Source organism: Artibeus jamaicensis, unplaced genomic scaffold (assembly GCF_021234435.1).
Source record: "Artibeus jamaicensis isolate MK-2021 breed Jamaican fruit bat unplaced genomic scaffold, CSHL_Jam_final scaffold_537, whole genome shotgun sequence".
Taxonomy (NCBI): domain Eukaryota; kingdom Metazoa; phylum Chordata; class Mammalia; order Chiroptera; family Phyllostomidae; genus Artibeus; species Artibeus jamaicensis.
This window is the reverse complement of record NW_026522047.1, coordinates 20,774,786-20,793,140: the sequence shown is the minus strand read 5'-3', so window position 1 is coordinate 20,793,140 and position 18,355 is coordinate 20,774,786. Positions and strand designations below refer to the sequence as shown.

The window sequence follows — 18,355 nt, the reverse complement described above, 5'->3', positions numbered from 1 at the left end:
ACCCACCCAATGCCAGGAAACTAAGTAAGTGACTGATACCTTGATGTCCTTTTCAGTGACTTCAGTAAAGCAAGAGTAATGCATGTCAGAACAAGACCTTCATAAGTTTCCTAAGCACAAATGTCCCCAAGCCCTCCTCTCAGACGCCAGCCTGCACTGACACACACCATCCTGCTGCCAACCGAATCGCAGATGCGATGCCTTTGCAAAATAAAAGTCAATTCAATCTCCACGTGCACAGCTTGCTTTTCTGCACTACTGGACAATGGCACACATAGAATATACAGGCACACATAGACCTCCAGCTTGAACACAAATGGTATTACCCTATCACACGTTACTTAAAAATGCAAAGCACTATCTCAAGTTAATTTGTCACTTGGAGAAATCTCTGCACTTTTATGACAATTCATTTATGAGAAGCTCTTAGCACAGTTTTCCCCTTGACCTTCTCAATTTATGTCACCTTTGCCACTCTTCCACAGCAAACTTTTATGTGCGATTTTAAGGCTGGGCAATGTAAGTTACAAGGACACTCATCTCTGAAACCCAAAGAACAATCTAATGAAAATGAGGCAATGCTCCCAGCTGCCAGTGACTTGCTCTGTCCTGACCCAACACGCTTAAAAATATAATCAGGTAGGGTTCGTATGATCTTCGGGAAGGAAAGGCTTGGAGCTGGAACCAGTTTTTATTTGATTGTGGAGAAATTATGTCTATAAAAATTTGTTTTACAATCACTGAAATAAGAAAGAGCAAAAAAATCCACAATTTGAACACCATCCATTTCCTTTAGAAAGATAATAATAATGTTAGGTCAGTTAAACAACTGTTTTTTCTGTTCAATCCACCATAAACTTCTAAGACTTTTTTAGGTGTGTATGTAGAAGCAACCAGAGCACGAACTGGTGGGAGGGTCCAATGCTTTCAGATGACAGGCAAACTGGCAATATCATTTCATGCTTTTCTCTACGCCTCAGTGTCATCGACTACAAACAGGGAGAATATTCTCCCGATCTATATATGTCACAGGATTAGACTTTTAAAAACTATACCTGAAACTACTATATAACACACACAAGGGTGCATCCTTCCCACCCCTAGAAACAAACGCAGAATCTCGTGGTTAAAATCCAATCTCACTCAACTCCATGCATACAGGAACAGTTGAGGAGACCCCAAAGCAGGCTGAGGGATGATTGCCAATGCCCCTGGAAGCTCTTCCATCTCTAATGGCTGCAAATCTTAAAACCATTATCTAAAAGCAGCTAAAGCAACAATCAGCTTTTATTGAGTGGGTGGTGCATAGATTTTTCCCAGAAACTGATGAAAACTATAGACCTTCTATCTACAAAATATCATACCCATACATAGGAGCAAAATTTGTTTTTATACTATCAAGGTGGTTCTTGGATAGTATATTAGGAACCCCCAGCTCCAGACTGCTGAGTGATGGCCTTGTTGATTAGAAAGACACCAGATGAGAGAAACTGGTGCATATGTGGACATGGGTAAGGTGACCCCAGTCACCTGAGGGCTCCACTTCGGAAATCCCTCCTCACACTGTCCCTGGAGACGGGAAGCTGAAAGGGCTGCGATTCGGAGTCACCCCAGCAGTATTCAGACAGAGAAAGCCCTGGTTGCTCAAGCAGCACATCTATTCCTTTCCTAAACAACCAGGCTTCCAACTAACACCTAAAAATAATGTTCATGTACATCCAGGGCTGCTTCCGCATCTCCCTGTAAAAGGGAAGGGATGCTAATCTAACTGAAAGGCAGACCTAGGGTATTTGTTTTGAAGATGAAGTTGTTTAGGATGTCACATAAGATTTAGAAAACATCACATTTCTACATCAAAGCAAGAAGTTTGCTAGAGGAAGGGGGCGGGAGGCGGGAAGGAGCCAGCCCCGGGCACCTCCACCCTGTTCCCTGGCACCCGTGGTTCTCAGACTTCAGTGTGCAGCAGAATCACAGAGAAGGCTTGTTCAATACAATCGCGGGGCTCCACCCTCGGAGTTTCTGATTCAGCAGGTCTGCGGTAGAGGCCAAGAACTTGTACTTGGACAAGTTTTAGGGGACATTGCTGCTGCTGTTGGTCAGGGGACCACACTTTGAGAATCACTGATCTATACAACTAGAGCCTATTCCAGAGAGGACACCCCAACTTTTTAAGCATGTTCACAGTCCCATCCAGAGGCCATAGTTGTCATTGAAGGAAAAAAACCCAGCACCGTTCTGTTCCTCGAGTCGCTTCTCCCCGTGGTACCTGTCAGCACACGCTGGTTGAGCTGCACGTTTACAACACACAAGCTTCCTCAGGACTGGTGAGGGTCTGCGGAGACTCAGACACAGAGAAAAGGAGACAGAAAACTTGGAGCGTCCCATTTTAAAGTTTCACTTTCAGGAAGCAATAAACAGCACATTGGTGCTAGGAAGATTTACTTAAGACTTAGCAAACACCCATTACGCCAAGAGCTGTGGTTTTCATGGAGCCCCGCAGAGCTCCAGACGTTATATCCAGACACCTCCAGGGCTGGGGTGGGAAGGGCGTGAAGAAACACAGAGCATTTGGGCCTCCCACTTAAGTCTCTCTCTGAACTGGAACTTCAGCTTTTCTCTGACTTCCATATTGGCGTAAATTATATTTATTAGTGGTTTTACTGTCCCTTTGAGGGAAAGTTTCAAGAACACTGGATGTGATTACTTCTACGGGCCCCTCCATTTCCATGATCCTGCTGAATACAACAGAGGTTGGCTGGCACATCGAAAATGTAAAAAGATCAAAGTGGCCCAGGGGGCGGACAAAACACGGGAAACGGCATCAGAATGAGCGGTTAGCAGTGAGATCACATTTGCGTCCGGTATGAAGGTCTGGGTGTCATACACAGGAGCTTCCAAACTCACTGAGGGCCGCAAACATCTGTAAATGGCATATGAAGAACATGCAGACTTCTGTGGTACTTTTCTTCACTCAGCCCTGCCCTGTCAAGCAGACACCTTATCAAGAAGGCCATCTATTAAACTGGTAAAACCTTTCTTTATGACGCATATTTGTAAGCTACTGGGTGAGTGATACATAAAGCTCCTGGGGTCATTACTACAGCCCAGAACTGGACCACAGGTGAAAGGCAGAACAGAGCAGGGGCGGGGCGGAGACAGTGGTCTGCGGAGATGGATGGCCTATCTTTTATTAGGCTTTAACTTGTAAGTCGCTCACAATCCCAGTATTTGAAACCATACTTGAGAGCAAATGAGGAAACAGAACCTTCTAAGTGAGGGTGGGAGGGCAAGGGGGTGAGGCATCCACTCTTGGGGTGCTAAAACAGCTTACAAAGACCACGTGCCTTACCATGATATGGGAGATATGGATTTTGTTGGGGGTTTTCTTTCTATTTCAAGGATAGTAGGAGCATCTTCCAAGCCACCAGGATCTCACGCACACGCCATCATCCTACTTCCCACCAGTCCCTATGGCCACTGTCTTTGGTTAGGGCAGCAGCTAGAGACAGGAAGAAAAGACGCCCTCAGTAAGTCAGGACCTTGCAATCCAGGTCCAGCAGATAGAGGATCTAAACCACTCAGCAAGACCCACCTCTTCCAAACCAAAGCAGCCCTAATGCCCCCACTCATAGCTGTTCCAGGAACCATGGGGTGTGGAGAGGGTAGCAGGAGGAGGTACGTTCAACAGAGGAGGTACATTCAATAGAAATGTTCAATGTACCCCAACATTCAACAGAAATGTTGTTGGAGCTCCTTTAGCTGTGATGAACAGCACACAGGCCCAAATCTAAAAGGGAGCTTACAGCTGCCCTGAAAGAACTACCGTCATCCGGCCGACACTGTAAAGCCATGTCTAATGAATGGTACAGGGAACTACATTCAAGTCCAAAGTCAAACTCAAGGCAGCAATTACAAGCAGTTAAAACCATCCTTGAAAATTCCCCGAAATTCTTCATAAAATACACTATGCTGCCTCTCACGAAGCCTAAGATAACCTGTTTTCTTGGCCCTTTGGGGAAAGACCATTAACTCCTCAGGTAAATACCAAACAAAATATCTCACTAGCATTTTATGGGTCATGCAGTTAAAGCCAATGCTCCAGCTCTGAAAGGAAATGAACTCCCCTTACAGACTGCAGGCCCGCATCTCCGATCTCACGTGCACTCTGGGACTCTGCTTATCACGTTTCAATTGTTACTTCTCATCCTTTCATTTTTCTTTTAGCCAAGCGTGTGAGTTTAATTTCCATGAGTACAAAATATGCATATAAAGACTCCATTGTAATATTTCCAATGTATTATTTACCCAAAGTCATGCCCAAAATGTCCCCATTTCTTTGAGTCAACATAATGTGAACCCTTCTTTTAAATGCAAGCATAAAGATGGAGTTATATTTATATTAACTCTAAACTAGAGAAAGTTTTTTTTAACCAAATTAGTTCCAGTTACTTGGAGAGAATAGGGACACCAGAGAGAGCACAAGTGGAAAGAAAATCAAGAAAGATACAGCATATGCAATAATTTTCAGCAAATTGGGTCCTGCCAGGGGACAATGTGTACCCATGGTGCGCCCCAGGAAGAGGGTGGAGGAAGCAAGACGGGGATTCGAATGTCACATGTCCAAAGGTCCTCACGCTCCGCCCTGCCCTCACACTTACAAAGGAAATCCCATCCCCAAGTCCTCCAGGTGTGGAATGATTCCAGAGAAAGAGATGGGCCAGGTAGGCTTCTCTGATTTGACTCAACTAGATTACCCAATCAATTACCTAGTCCCAACTGCCACTGCCTTCCATCCCCTGCAAGGTCACACACAAGCTGCTGTGGCTCAAAACGTATCCCTGGAGGCTCACAGATCCCCCACCATATCTATTCCCTCCCACAGTCGTAACGAGTGCCACAGACTCCACACCCCAGGCTGCCAGGCACATCCACAAAGTGAGCACTGCCGGGGACCGGGGCCTCTCCTGTTCCCAGAGGCGCAGGCATGCATTATTCCACTCGACGGAAACGCTTCCTCTTCCTGCCTCTTTCTAAATGTCTCTTTACCTCACCTCTTTTTTTAGCCACTTTTCCTCTCTATGTCATACTGTAGGTTTTACTGTCATGATCCCTGAGTAGGTGACACCCTTGGCTCATGGGACATCCTCTCTCTTTTGTCTGCTCCAGATTCCAGATTTTGTCTGCTCATCTTGATCAGCTTTCCCACAAATTTCTAATACTTAGCCTTTCCCAGAAGAATAGGTAGCACATTTTAACGCAAAAAAAAAAATGCACAAAAGAAAATTGTTTATACTAGAATCAAATAAATGCCATACACATGTCAAACAACTACACGATTTAAACCCTGTGCTAATACAAATGCCTCAGTGATCCTCTGCTCATCCACCAGGGCCCTAAAATCATCCCTCTCTGCATTCCCTCCTTCAGTGAATTCCTGATCTGCTCAGAACTTTTACTTGACCTCCAACCATGTTTATTACCTCCTTAAGTTCTTCAGCTGATACTTGAAATGAAAAACTTTAAGGAGGCAATTAAAAAAGACTAGTAAACCTGTTTTGAAAGGACTAGGCTTAACTCTAACAAGCTAAAATGACAAGCACATGGCTTGCTGCCAAGCTACCGTGGTCAGTTTAAGAATTAGATTAGAAATAGCTGATAGCATCTGAAGGACAAACTGACCTCTATACATTTTATCATTTGCTTGGTCTGCACTGTGTATAAGATATAAAACTCAAAATAATGAGATGACCATTCTAGGCAAAGACCTTTAATTCAAGATTTAGGAAGAGGTGTCTGGGGGAGTTACTGTAGCAGAATACTTACTAACTTGATGTAACCATTTTTATCTGCAGTGAATCTGAAATACATACTCTACGGTTTTCCTAAATTACATGCTCTGAAACACTTCATTAGTACTTTTTGTCTTGCAGAATAAAATTACCATTTCTTTGCTAAAATGCTTACCTCTCTCACATAAATATTTTAAACCTAATAATTAGAAGAGTTTAACAGGAGGCCTATAAAAATAATTTAAATTTAAAGCATTAATGTTGTCTCCACATTTGAAAAAACAGTGGATCAGTATTCACATTCCCATAGTAATGTATTCTCAAACATCAAAAGAAATGTCATTTATTACTAGATAACCACAATTTCAGAAAGAAATGTTTTCTCATATTAGGAGAAAAAGTAAACTTTTAAAACATGAAAAAATCGTAAGCATTCAAAAGAGCTGACTTGAAATTCCCTTTATTTCATTTGCCCATAAAATTAAAAGCCTCTTTTCTGAAATTTGAAAAATGGAAAAAGCTAAATTTCAAGTTCATGTGAAAGCCATCCCTCACCACCAACCCCCCAACCCTGAGGAACAGGTCGAGTTTGGGCAGCTCAGCCAGGGTGTCACAGTCTGAGCTCTTCCAGCTTCCACCGCTGTTCTGGTTTCTTGCTTCAGAAACCGCCGTCACTCACCAAACACTGCAGACAAATAGCGGAGACCAGTGCAGTGTTACCTTGAACAAGCCATTAAAAGAGACCGAAAAGCAGCAACGGAACCCCAAGCCATTTGCTCTTTCACAACGGCAAGCTGAAGACAGTCTTGTTTACTACACACAAATCACTTGAGATCTGGCCAAATCCCTACCCGGTTTTCCAGATGGAAACGTGGCAGAGCGTACATAAGTATTTTCTTCCACTTCTGAAAACAAACTGGACCAGTTTTTCTTGTTGCTTCTAGGAAAGCGATCATTTAAAGCCAGTGAAACGATTCAACAAAAGGGCTTCCCTAGACCCAACTCCTGCTCTATTTTTGCTCCCACGTCTCCCGCTTCCACCAGCAGTATTAGGTTTCTTGTAACTGGGTTTGCTTCCTCCTCCAGTGTCTATTTAAGTCTTCAGACTGCAGAAAGCAAAATCTATTCATCAACCTTAACTTCTCACATGTTTTTGTAGTATATTCACATTTTTTTCAGGGGAAATAGTCAAGATAGAGCCCTTTGATTTTATATTTATATGTATGTATGTATGTATGTATGTATGTATATATAATTCTTTTCTAAATTCTAAAAAATTTAGGGTCTGTAAGGTTTATGCAGACAGGCCTCTCACAGAGGCTGCTGTGTTTCCCAAGGTTCATGTTCATGTGCTGCCAAGTAGGAAGAGCTTGACTTCACTTTTCACTTCCCTGAGTTAAATTCACTGAGACAGAGGTGCTTTGAGAGCTACGATGTGCAACAGGTTAGTGGCTGGTTTGTGTGAAGGTGCTATGTTAATAGGCAAACATCTCAGGGGTGCTGGTTAGTTCAACAACGGAAGGTCTCTCAGCATTCTTTCTTTATGACTCTCTTTCTACTAAACCCCACGGGAAATGCCAGTGATCCTGACCCAGATCCACGGTGCCCCAGAAAATCCGCCCAAGGTGAGTGCAGGGAGCCTGTGGAGATAACTGAACAAAAAGCCAGGGGAGAAAAGGCAGTCCCCCCCACCCAGATGAAAACCTCATTTAGCTTTAATGTGTACTGTAACAGGAAGCCCTAGATTAAATCTCAGCCCACATACATTTCAGTTCTTTATTCGACGGCCCTAGTCAGTCTCTCACACACTGCTAAACCCATAGCATGTAACATCCCTGTAGACACTGCTCACGTCTGCCAACACCTAACACCACAAGCTCCTCCTAAACTTCCCTCTAGCCTGATTTTCCACTTCTCTGTACTGCACACACCCCACACTCCCGGCCCCCTCACACTTTCTGCACTTCCCAGGAACTATTTCTTTCTTGAATGGTCTCCCCCGGAACCTGGTGAAGACTTTTCTCCAGCCTGTCCACACCACTGCAGACTGATCTTGCCGCTTCCTCTTCCTCTGGGACCAAGAATACGGCCCTTTCTCCCAGACTTGGCTGCCTCCTCCAAGGTCACAAAGCTGGCCAGTGCCAACAATGAGTAGCTTAACCACTGACTGACAATTTCCTTCCTACCCAATGCGGTTCCAAGTTCTGTGGCCTAAAATCAAAACACATCACGGAGCTCAAGATCCAGAGTCAGACAAACCTAGCGGCAGAGTTGCTGCTCCCATCCCCGTGCCGTGGACAAGTACCCTCTCTCAGCCTCAGTTTTATGTCTAAGTGGGTTATAAGAGCATTTACCTTTAATGTAGAGTCAGAATGCGATAATGTATGTGCCTGGCATGGAGTAAGCTACCAAAAATTGTCAGCTACTTTTACTGGATTATACTTCTATTCTACTACTACTGTTATAAGGATAACTGGCATAGACAGACAAACTGGTAGGCTTCAGGCCAAATTTGGACTGTCTGTTTGACTGTCACAATATGTTTTGGGTTTTGTTTTTTCATTGCCTTTGGAGAGGTAAGCATTCTCTCAGCTGCCACAGTCGTCACTGCTCCTTAGAATTGTATATTCTCATTAAACTGGGCCTTGAGTTCGTGACACCCCTTCCCACGCAAACAAAAAGCCTCGGTTACCCAGAATTTTTTTTTAGGATAGACATTATAGAACTAGGGCAGCTAGGCATTGTATAAAAACAATGCCTTTCTAAAAACCATAGCGTGGAGCCATCAATTTCCAAAAAGGTTAAGACCTCTCAATCAGCCAAGGGCACCCACTCTACTTTGTAGTTTCGTGAACAGTCACAACTTCCCAAACACAGAGAATCCATCATGTTCTTCCACAACACAGAGTCCCACTGTCGGTTTTCACGGCCTGGCACAAATGGTGGAGCAAACAGAACTGTGGCAGATCAGAAACTATACTTCAAAAGCCAGGCTCTTACCTGAGTGCACAAGGCCATTTCCTAGGCAATTTCTTGCTCCAAATGCACCCGTCAGAGGTCAGGATCTTAAACTCACCCACAGCTTTGCACATATCAAAAATTAAATTGCCTGACATCTTATATTCTGCCTTAATTACTAACTTAACCCACACAGATTTTCCATTAATGATAATAAGAGGTAACCAACAATTAAGGAATATATATGTACCTTCTTAATAATATACATCATTTCTGGGGGAAAATACACTATAAAACATACAAAAATTCAATACTATGAGACTGTAAAGATATTGATATAAAATTAAATAATCATAACTTCTACTTCATTTATGAGAAAATCTCCATCTCCTATCATTCCCAAAGTCTATCCACTGAAAAAGATTCTCTTTAAAATAAAATCATTTGCTTTCAAATACTCTAAAATGAAAACAAATAGGCTTTTTTCCCCCAAGGGTGACAAAAAATTTTCAAAATAACCAAAAGAAAAGATAGGCGAGGTCAAAATTATCATCACAATAAACCAATCCAGTGATCTTGTACAAATCCAACTCAAGTTTATCCTTTATGAAATCTATACACCCTCTGGTCTGAGAATCCAAAGTAAGTATAATTAAAGTCATTTACTTAGAAAAAAAGGAGTTAAGGGTATATTCCACAAGCTTAACAGGAATTATTTCTAGGTAACTGAAATGCGGGCAGTTTATTTTCTTTGTGCCTATATGTCTTTTACAAGTCTTCTATCCCACAAATAAATAAGTTATTACTTTCATTATCAGATGCAAAATATTTGTTTTTAAATTTTAACAATACTGAACTCGAGCACTATTGGAGAGTCAGGATATTCTTTCTAAAGGGCTGAGGCCCTTAAGGAATCAGGAGCCATTCTGCAGAAAGTATTGGGTTGGCCAAAAAGTCTGTTACCTTTTTTTTTTTTTTTTCATAAAATAAAAGACACATTTTTTTCATTTTTCACCAATAACTTTATTGATTTGGGTATTCTGAGTATGTCGTCTGTCTCCTGCCATTGGCTTCTAGCAGGTAGAGGCCAGGGGTGCTGCTACACATCTTCCAGTGCATAAGACAGCCCCACAGCAAAGAATTATTTGGTCAAAAGGTCAATAGCACAAAGAACCTTTGCAAACCACTTTTGACATGTTTGATCAGTCACAGCACCTTCACCATACATTGCACAAATCTTTTTTTTGCATTTGAGTTGCGTTTTTACCTTTCTTGAAATAATAAAGCATAATATGCCAAAAATGTTTCATATATTCTTCTATCTTCAATATTAAAATGGCTGCACAAAAATTCACCAATTTTTATGTTTAACAAAATTTTTATGTTTTTTTAATGTGTTCTGATATGACAGCTGTCACAATACACTCTACCAAAATTGTTTCAAATGACTTTAAAGACAACTAAGCACTAACTAGAGCCATCATATGGAAAAAAATGTAATGGAGTTTTGGGCCAACCCAACAGCTCTCTACCTGGCATCCTCATTTGCTTTGCCCTAATTTCCTCTTCTGAGGGGTTTAAGGGCCAGCTCCCTTCCCCAGCGTTCCGTGGCACACACACTCCGTACCACACAACGCAGTCCAAGCTGCTGCCAGCCGGGAGCCTTTCTCTGTGCCCCCTGCTTCCATCTTCAACTCTAGAGGACTTTAATAGAAACTGCACTGTGCATTTGTTTTACAGCCTCTGCAGACCCGAGCTCAACTCTCTACACACAGCAGACTTTCTGACATCTATTTGTTAAACATAAAGGACACAGCTCATCAATCAATTAATTAACAGTAAAGTAAATGCTGCCTTCTGCCTTTCTGCCTTCAGAGGCAGTGCTGTATTTCATGTGAATAACAAAGACTGAGGTGTGGTCCCACTGACTGTGATGGGGACCACTGATGTTGAAGTAGCTTCTCCCTGAGTCAGCTCTGAACTTCCAAAGTAAAAGGACGGACCTGGGTGGGGCAGGGGGTGCCGCACCTCAAGAAAGCAACGCTGTTGACTCCTGTTCCTTGTACGGTGCCCGTGGAAAGGCACGTGATGTGAGCTGTGGCATTACTAACCCTGCGTGACTGTTCCAAAGGGATTAGACCAGCCAACAGCAGCTGTGCTGGAGGGCGCCGGGCCTGCCCCTGTCGACAGCAACGGTTCTCTCGGTTTACAAAGCCGATGAAGCACTGGCAGAGTTTTCGGGGTTCTCAGACAAAGCTCTATTATTACAGTGCCGGTGAAGACTGGCTAATAATAGGGGGAACATCCCCATATGCTTTGGCTTCAACAGCTTTAATTATATTTACTGTGAATGTTCAAACCAGGGTGGGTACAAATCGTACAAAGAAAAATATGACTTTTACATGTAAAATGTATTGTGCTGGATACTGGTAACACAGTATACTTGTGATTAATAAATGGAGCTGCTTCCGAGTCAAATTTTCATCTATACAAACTGGAGTTTAGAATGTCAAAATGGAGGTACAGGGGTGACTGGAATAGGACCTCCCGATGCGACCATGTGCGTCTGTCTGTCCCAAGCCATAATAAAGAATGATTTTTCTTATGCTGCCCCCTGTAAGCCATCAAGGATTGCTGCTGGAGTGAAGAAAAATCCAAGCAAAGGACAAAGAAAAGATTAATAAACCCAAACAAAAATTTCCGTTTTCACACACAAACCGAAGTTAAGGGATCTATTTATAAATATTTCTTACTCAGCCTCTTTGACTCTGTAATCTTTAGGCAGCTGTAATGCAACATTTATGGCTAAACATATCGCTCTTTGATGATTTCCAAAACGCCCTTCAGCGAGCACTTGGGCATCTCTCGGCTCCTTGTGTTTTACTGAATCCTCTTCTTGAGACTTCTGAAGCCTAATAGACTAACTAACTGCTCTGTTTTCTTCACCAAACTGTAATTGTTAGGTGCATGAGTGTTTTATGCAAACACAGCTGTCAACACTTAGGAAAATGTAAATTTTCCCTGGAGGAAAAAGCTAAACTTACTAGCCTCTTCAGTTCTGCAAAAAGAACAGTTTCACTGAGTCTTTGTAGTGAGAAATTCCTAAAATTTGGCATAGCACACAGCAGACCCAAAGTTACTTATAGGAATGAAGTTACTGGCCTAAATAGGTAAAAAAGAAAATGTCTGCTAGTCTTTCGCACCAATAACTTCAATGCCTCCTGCAAGGCTCCAAGGTGAAACACCTGAATTCAGAGGCATATGAATGCCACTTCACAACCCTTTGATAATTGACTCCCAATGACAATTAAAAGCCATATTTTTTATTGCCTACCTCCAATAAAATCAAAAGAGCATGGCATCATCACTGAAAGCCTTCATACCCAGTAATATCATGTCTACTATAAAAAAAAAACAGACAATAACAAGTGCGGACAAGGATGTGGAAAAACTGAAACCCTTGGTAATGTAAAATGATGCAGCCAACATGGAAAACAGTATGGTGCTTCCTCAAAAAGTTAGGTAGTAATAATAGAATTACCATATAATCCAGCAATCCCACTTCTAGACATATCCCCCAAAGAAATAAAAACAGGCTTTTAAAGAGATACCTGTAAACACATAGTCACAGCAACATTCATAATACCCAAAAGGTAGAAGCAACACAAATGTCTATCAGTGGATGAAATGATAAACAAAATGTGTAAAATGTGGTATATACATACGATAGAATATTATGCAATCATAAAAAGGACAGAAACGCTACAACATGGATGAAACTTGAGACATTATGAAAAGTGAAATCAGCCAATCACAAAAGAACAAATACTGTATGATTTCACACACAGCAGGTACCCAAGTACTCAGATTTGTAGAGCCAGAAAGTAGAATGGTGGCTTCCAGAGACGAAGGGGAGACGGGTGGGGAGAAGGGGATGTCTGTCTAGCAAGACAACAGGTCTGCGGACAGACGGTGGGGACACTTGTACAACAATGCGAATGTACTTAATGCCACTCGTTAAAATAGTAAATTTTATCTTCTGCATTACATTAGTTTGCTACGACTATCTCAATAAATGGTAGTTCCACAGATGGAATGGCGTAAACAACAAATTTATTTTCTCACAATGCTGGAGGCCAGAAGTAGGAGATCAAGGTCAGGTGACAGCAGGATCCCCTTCTTCTAGGAACTCTCAGGTCGGCCTGTTGGTGACTTCTTCTGTGCCTTCACGTGGTCTTCCTCTGCCACGCTCTGTGTCCAAATCCCCTCTTCCCATCAGGATGCCATTCATATGGAACCAGGACCCGCCCCACCTACATTACCTCATTTTCACTTAATTATCTCTTTAAAGACCCTGTCCCCAAAGAGTCACACTCTGAGGTACTAAAGGTTAGGGCTTCAACATGTGAATCAGGGGATTAAAACTTAGCCCATAACATGTGGTATATTTTATCACAATTTTTAAAAATATCATGGTAAATAGGAGCAGGCAGAAGGAAAAGAACAACCTGTGCAAAGGCCCCGAGGAAGGAAAACGATGCTCATCAGACAGAATGGAAGAAAGCCCACGAGGCTGCTGCAAAGGGGGAGGTGAGAGCTAGGATTAAGGGCAGAAGACAAGTGAAAATATAATCCTTGAAATTCATTCCCAAATTTACAAAAACTCAAAAAAAGTTAAACCGTCTTAAAAGAATATTATTCATGACCAAAAATAAGCAGCTTATGGAAAAGGGGTATTACCAATTACCACAGATCAGTAATTAACTTTCAAAAGAGCAGCTCTGCACTCAAAAACAGATACACTACTTCAAAGTGTCATCTCTGCACTTTTATTAGAGTCCTGAGTCTTCCAAAAAGTTTTCTTTCCAGCCTTTGGGGTTGTTTCTTTTAAATTATGATTGCAGTGAAATATACATACCATAAAACCTGCTATTTCAACCATTTCATAAAGTTTTGATTTCTAGAACTATCGCCGCTTAAAAGAAATGTCCCTTAAGTCAACTTCAGGGTACACTGTCAAGTGGAGAAATGAATGGGTAGTAATTAAAGCTATCGTTTTATAAATTCAACTCACGGAACATTAAATTTCAGAGCTGTGTTAACCACAGCCAAGAAAACCACCGGCCTCTCCGGTTAGAGATGTGGACCGGCATTCCCAGCAGCCTACCGCCTCTCTCGGCCCAGCGCTGGCCGCCCCGGCCTGGCTGAACCAACACCGGTCTATCAGCATCCGGGTCACAGGCACTATGCTCCAGCTTTAACTGCATGCATGCCAAAGAAAACACCGAGTTCCTGAAGGGCAGGATGCTTTTTCACCCAGCACTGTTTCACAATGGGGGTAGATTAGGAGGAGGGCAGGACAAAAAAGAGGCCAGAGTTTTAAGGTGCCAAAACCTACTTCCCAGTTTTGTCAAAGATTAACCACAATCAAAAGGTGAGTGCCATAATCATATGTGCAGAAAACTGAATACTGCCCCCCACACACAAATAAATGTTGTCACATATTTTATAAACACACCCACACACCCACACACACATACATCCAGGATATATAAGGAACACCCACCGGTCAATAAGATAAAACTGGAAAAAATACGGCAAACTCACAGAAGAGAAAGCACCAAAGGTTAATAGCTGTATAGAAATGTATCTTTAATCTCATTTCTAATCAGGAAAATAAAAATTGAAGTCACAATAAGGCAAATTATTCTGCACATAAATCACATCTCAATTTTAAAAACATACACTAAGATGTAATTTCACACCCACCAAGCTGACAAAAATTTTTAAGAATCTGATCACCCCGAGGGTCGTTCAGCCACAGGCAATTTCGCGCTCCTGTGCGCGTGATCCTGGTATACCCACTCCGCACACGGTTGTCGTCGCCTAGTGAAACCGTGCGTATGTATGTATACTCGATGACTCCACGCTTCCACTCCTGGGCTTACACGTTAGAGAAACTCTAGCATGTGTGCAAGAGGAACTATGTTCATGCCACTCTTTCTCATGGTTGCAAAAAGTTACACAAACACAAATGTCCATCAGCAGTGGAAAACGTAACTCAGGGTGGTATATTCTTACAATGCTCTATAGCCGTCAAATAAACAGCATACAGCCTCATGAATAAACATGAAGCTCAAAGCATTCCTGAGCAAAATAGCAGGGTTCAGAAGAATACATGCTGTATGCAAAGAGCAAAAGTAGCTAAAATTGAACAATACATTGTTTAGAGATAAATATATATAAGGCGAATTCATGTTTTTATAAAAAGCAAGGGAATGACTGAAGAGTGAAAAATAATGGTTACCCCAGGGGCAGACGGGATGAGGAAGACACGATCAAGAAAGAACATGGGGGTTTCAAGGAACTAAAAATATAATGTTCTATTTCTCAAGCTACGTAGTAGGTACCAGTGTTCTCTCTATTCTTTCTCTTTTAATTATACATATACACTGATATGTATTCTTTTATATTTGTGTGTGTATGGTATAGGTCTCATTTTTAAAAGAGTAAAATAAAAGCCCAAAACCAAATGTTATCTTTTCAAAGGACAATCTGATGCGGTTTTAATTCAAGATTGTTGACAGCCTTGACTGGCTCTCCGGAATCCCTAAGGAAGCGAAAGTGTCAAAACACGAAACTGAAGAATTCTGAAGACGGAGAGAAGTTTGCTGGAAGAGAACTTTAAATGGACAAGAGATTTCAACAAATCTCTGGAAAGAAGAGCGGGAAACAGGGATGTGCTGACAGGTAAAACAGTGAGGGGGGAGCAGCCACCGGGGCACCGAGGAAGCTCTGGGCCTGGAGTCAACAGGCATGGCAGAGCAGGGAGGAACGCAGGAGCCCTCGGGGAGCTGGGGCCGAGGGGAGTGCCGGGTGAGACGTCTGGGGTTCATCTTTACAGGAGCGGCTGTGGCGGTAGGGAGTGAGGGATGGCCCGTGAGGCCTCCCGAAGTGAATTTTGGTCCCTCGGAATGAATCCTCCTGTTTAGGGCACGTTTGGGGTGAAGCAAAGTGGCCAGCAGACGACCCAGTGCCCAGCCCCATCTCGCACACACACGCGCGCGCGCACACACACACACACACACACACTCAAAACACTCACACACACAACTTAGAATTCCTACTTCCTACTCAGGGGAAAGAGACAGCTGGGGGCAAAAAAAAACTCTACATACAGATCTTTTTTAAACAGTAGAGGAAACTCCAGGCCTTTATTCTTAATTATAAATAGGCAACCAAGTGCACAAGGAAAATCAGTGACGTTGGGGGGTTGAAAAAATAAATAAATGACACTGAGAAAAAATAGTTAATTCCAGAAACAGAAGAACACTTTAAAAAGAAGTATCTCAGCCCTGGCTGGTATAGCTCAGTGGATTGAGCGCGGGCCTGCAAACCAGACAATTGCAGTTCGATTCCCAGTCAGAGCACATGCCTGGGTTGCCCCAGTAGGGGGCACACGAGAGGCAACCACACATTGATGTTTTTCTCCCTCTCTTTCTGCCACCCTTTCCCTCTGTCTAAAAATAAATAAAATCTTTTAAAAAATAAGTATCTCTAAAACAATTCAAGAAGATACTACAACCATTAAACAAGAATGACATGCAATGAAAATAAAGTGATTAGAGAACAAGAACTTTGTAAATATTTCTGAAAATAAGATTACCGGAAAATAAATTCAGTGAATGTACTATAAAATAATGATGAGGAAATCTTTCCACGTGTGTAGTGAAAAGACGAAAAGATAGGAAATAGGGAAGAATAAATTAGAAGCAAAGAACCAATGCAGGAGGTGAAATTTCCAACTAAAAGCTGCCCAATTTCAGATTTGTACCACATTAATTCCACCCCATGCCAACCCCAACCGGTCATTGTTAGCTACCTGATCCCAGGGAAATGGACCCATAGGCTGCATTAAACCAATCGAATTGTCCTTTTTGAGAATATGACTTAAGAAAAATACAAACAAAATCATCGGCCTAAAATCAGAAGGTCATGTCCATGCTGGCAGTACACTCATATACACGTTGGCCCATGTGAAAGAGAAGGAAATGGAGAGGCAGAGAAAGGCAGGACGCCAGAGGCGGCAACATGCCAGTCCATGATCCCTCGTGGGCGCGCTGGCATCACTGAGATTGGCTGTTAAATCCTATGTGTTTCAGATTTTTTTCTATTTTAAGTTAACTTGAAAAGCTTTTGGGTTTTTTTTTTTTTACAACCAATAAGCTCTAAGACAGCAGATACCCATTGTCTGGAACTGCACAGCAACCAGCAGATACCGCATTATGTCTGCGGGAACATGGCAACACCCTGCCTCTCCCGTCACCAGTCAGCTCAGCAAAACACAGTGTTGGCCCCCCGCTGCCTGTCTCCTGTCAGCATTCTGCACAAGTGTGAATCACGGGGTATTGTTGAACATTATTAAGATTCGATGTGATCAAATACTCCTCCTAATTAATATGTCAAACTCCAACAGTATACATATAGTGTATTCAAAGAAAACTTGAAATTGCGGAACAATGTCAGAAAGGAGAATGTTAACTTGCCTCACAATGTGGAACAAGAGAGATGAATGGTTTAAGATTTTAAAAGAAAATGAAGAAATTTATGTCTTTTGTATCCTCACCGACTTTTCCATCTGCCTGAAAAATTAGAAAACCATAAAAATTTCTCTTCTAATGACATGAATAAAGCTGATTTACTTAGAAAAGCAATGGAATGTCATTGTCTAGATTAATCTGCAGTATACAAAAAAATATTCTTTGAAGTTCAAGAGATAGAAGGAAATTCTTTTTGCACATTTAGAAGATAACTTTCATGCATTCTCAGGCTCAATGAACAGAGTCCAACCAGGGCATGAGAATCTTAAGCCAACATCTGAGACCCTGGAAAGTGAATACTGTGCTATTGAGCAGGGAGAAGAGAATGGCCACCAGGTAAAGGGAGAAGGGATAGGGTACGTAAGTCCCATGATTAGCAGGCAGCAAGTTGTGTCCTTCCTAAACTTTCTGATTTCACAAATCAGTAAAATTACACATGCATGCAACCAAGTCTGACTTGGACACCGGCCTACAGTGTCCATGGCATTATGGATGAGACACAAAACAAATTCACGTGTACTACTGAGTCCTGTGGAGGAAAAGGAACGGCACGGCTTCTCCCTCAAGTGGGGAGCGCCTCGGAGCAGCCTAGCCATTCATTCTCTGAAGGGCAGAGTGCACCGACCCTTGCTTTGACAGTTTTTTGGGGGGTTTCAATTTGTACAGGAATACAGGTAAAGTTCATTAATCATTGTCAGGCAGTAAGAATCTAACAATAGATAGCATACAAAGAACTACAAGGGCTTATTCTGAGTCAGGGTCTGTTAGCAAAAGAGCTACAAAACTTTGGGAAACAAAATCATTTCCTGCTCAGACTCTTATCATTTAATTGAGAGCATTCTTAGCAAAGCAGATTTCACAGGATTTTATGCATATCCTTTCTCAGGCCTGATCACCCAGGGAGCCCCCCTTTCTAGCACAGGGCTGCACCGCCCTCTGTCATTGTTTCATGCTTAAGTCAGGCAGAGGAGGCAAGATAGCCAAGAAGTCAGGAGACTTCTTGCAGAC

At 42.2% G+C, this 18,355-nt stretch overlaps 1 protein-coding gene across 6 annotated transcripts in view; it reads right to left on the bottom strand.

Annotated features, from left to right (window-relative positions):
• Positions 1–18,355, bottom strand: part of FHIP1A (FHF complex subunit HOOK interacting protein 1A) — a 200,286-nt gene that overhangs the window by 152,423 nt on the left and 29,508 nt on the right. Inside the window, exon 2 of one of the 6 annotated variants that reach the window (XM_053658218.1) lies at positions 3,350–3,499. The exons of 4 other annotated variants lie outside the window; for them this stretch is intronic. The gene's annotated coding sequence lies outside the window, so the exon portion shown is untranslated. Of the gene's footprint in view, positions 1–3,349; positions 3,500–6,640; positions 6,660–18,355 lie in introns of those variants that run through there. One more of the 6 variants, XM_053658220.1, reaches the window with a different exon arrangement.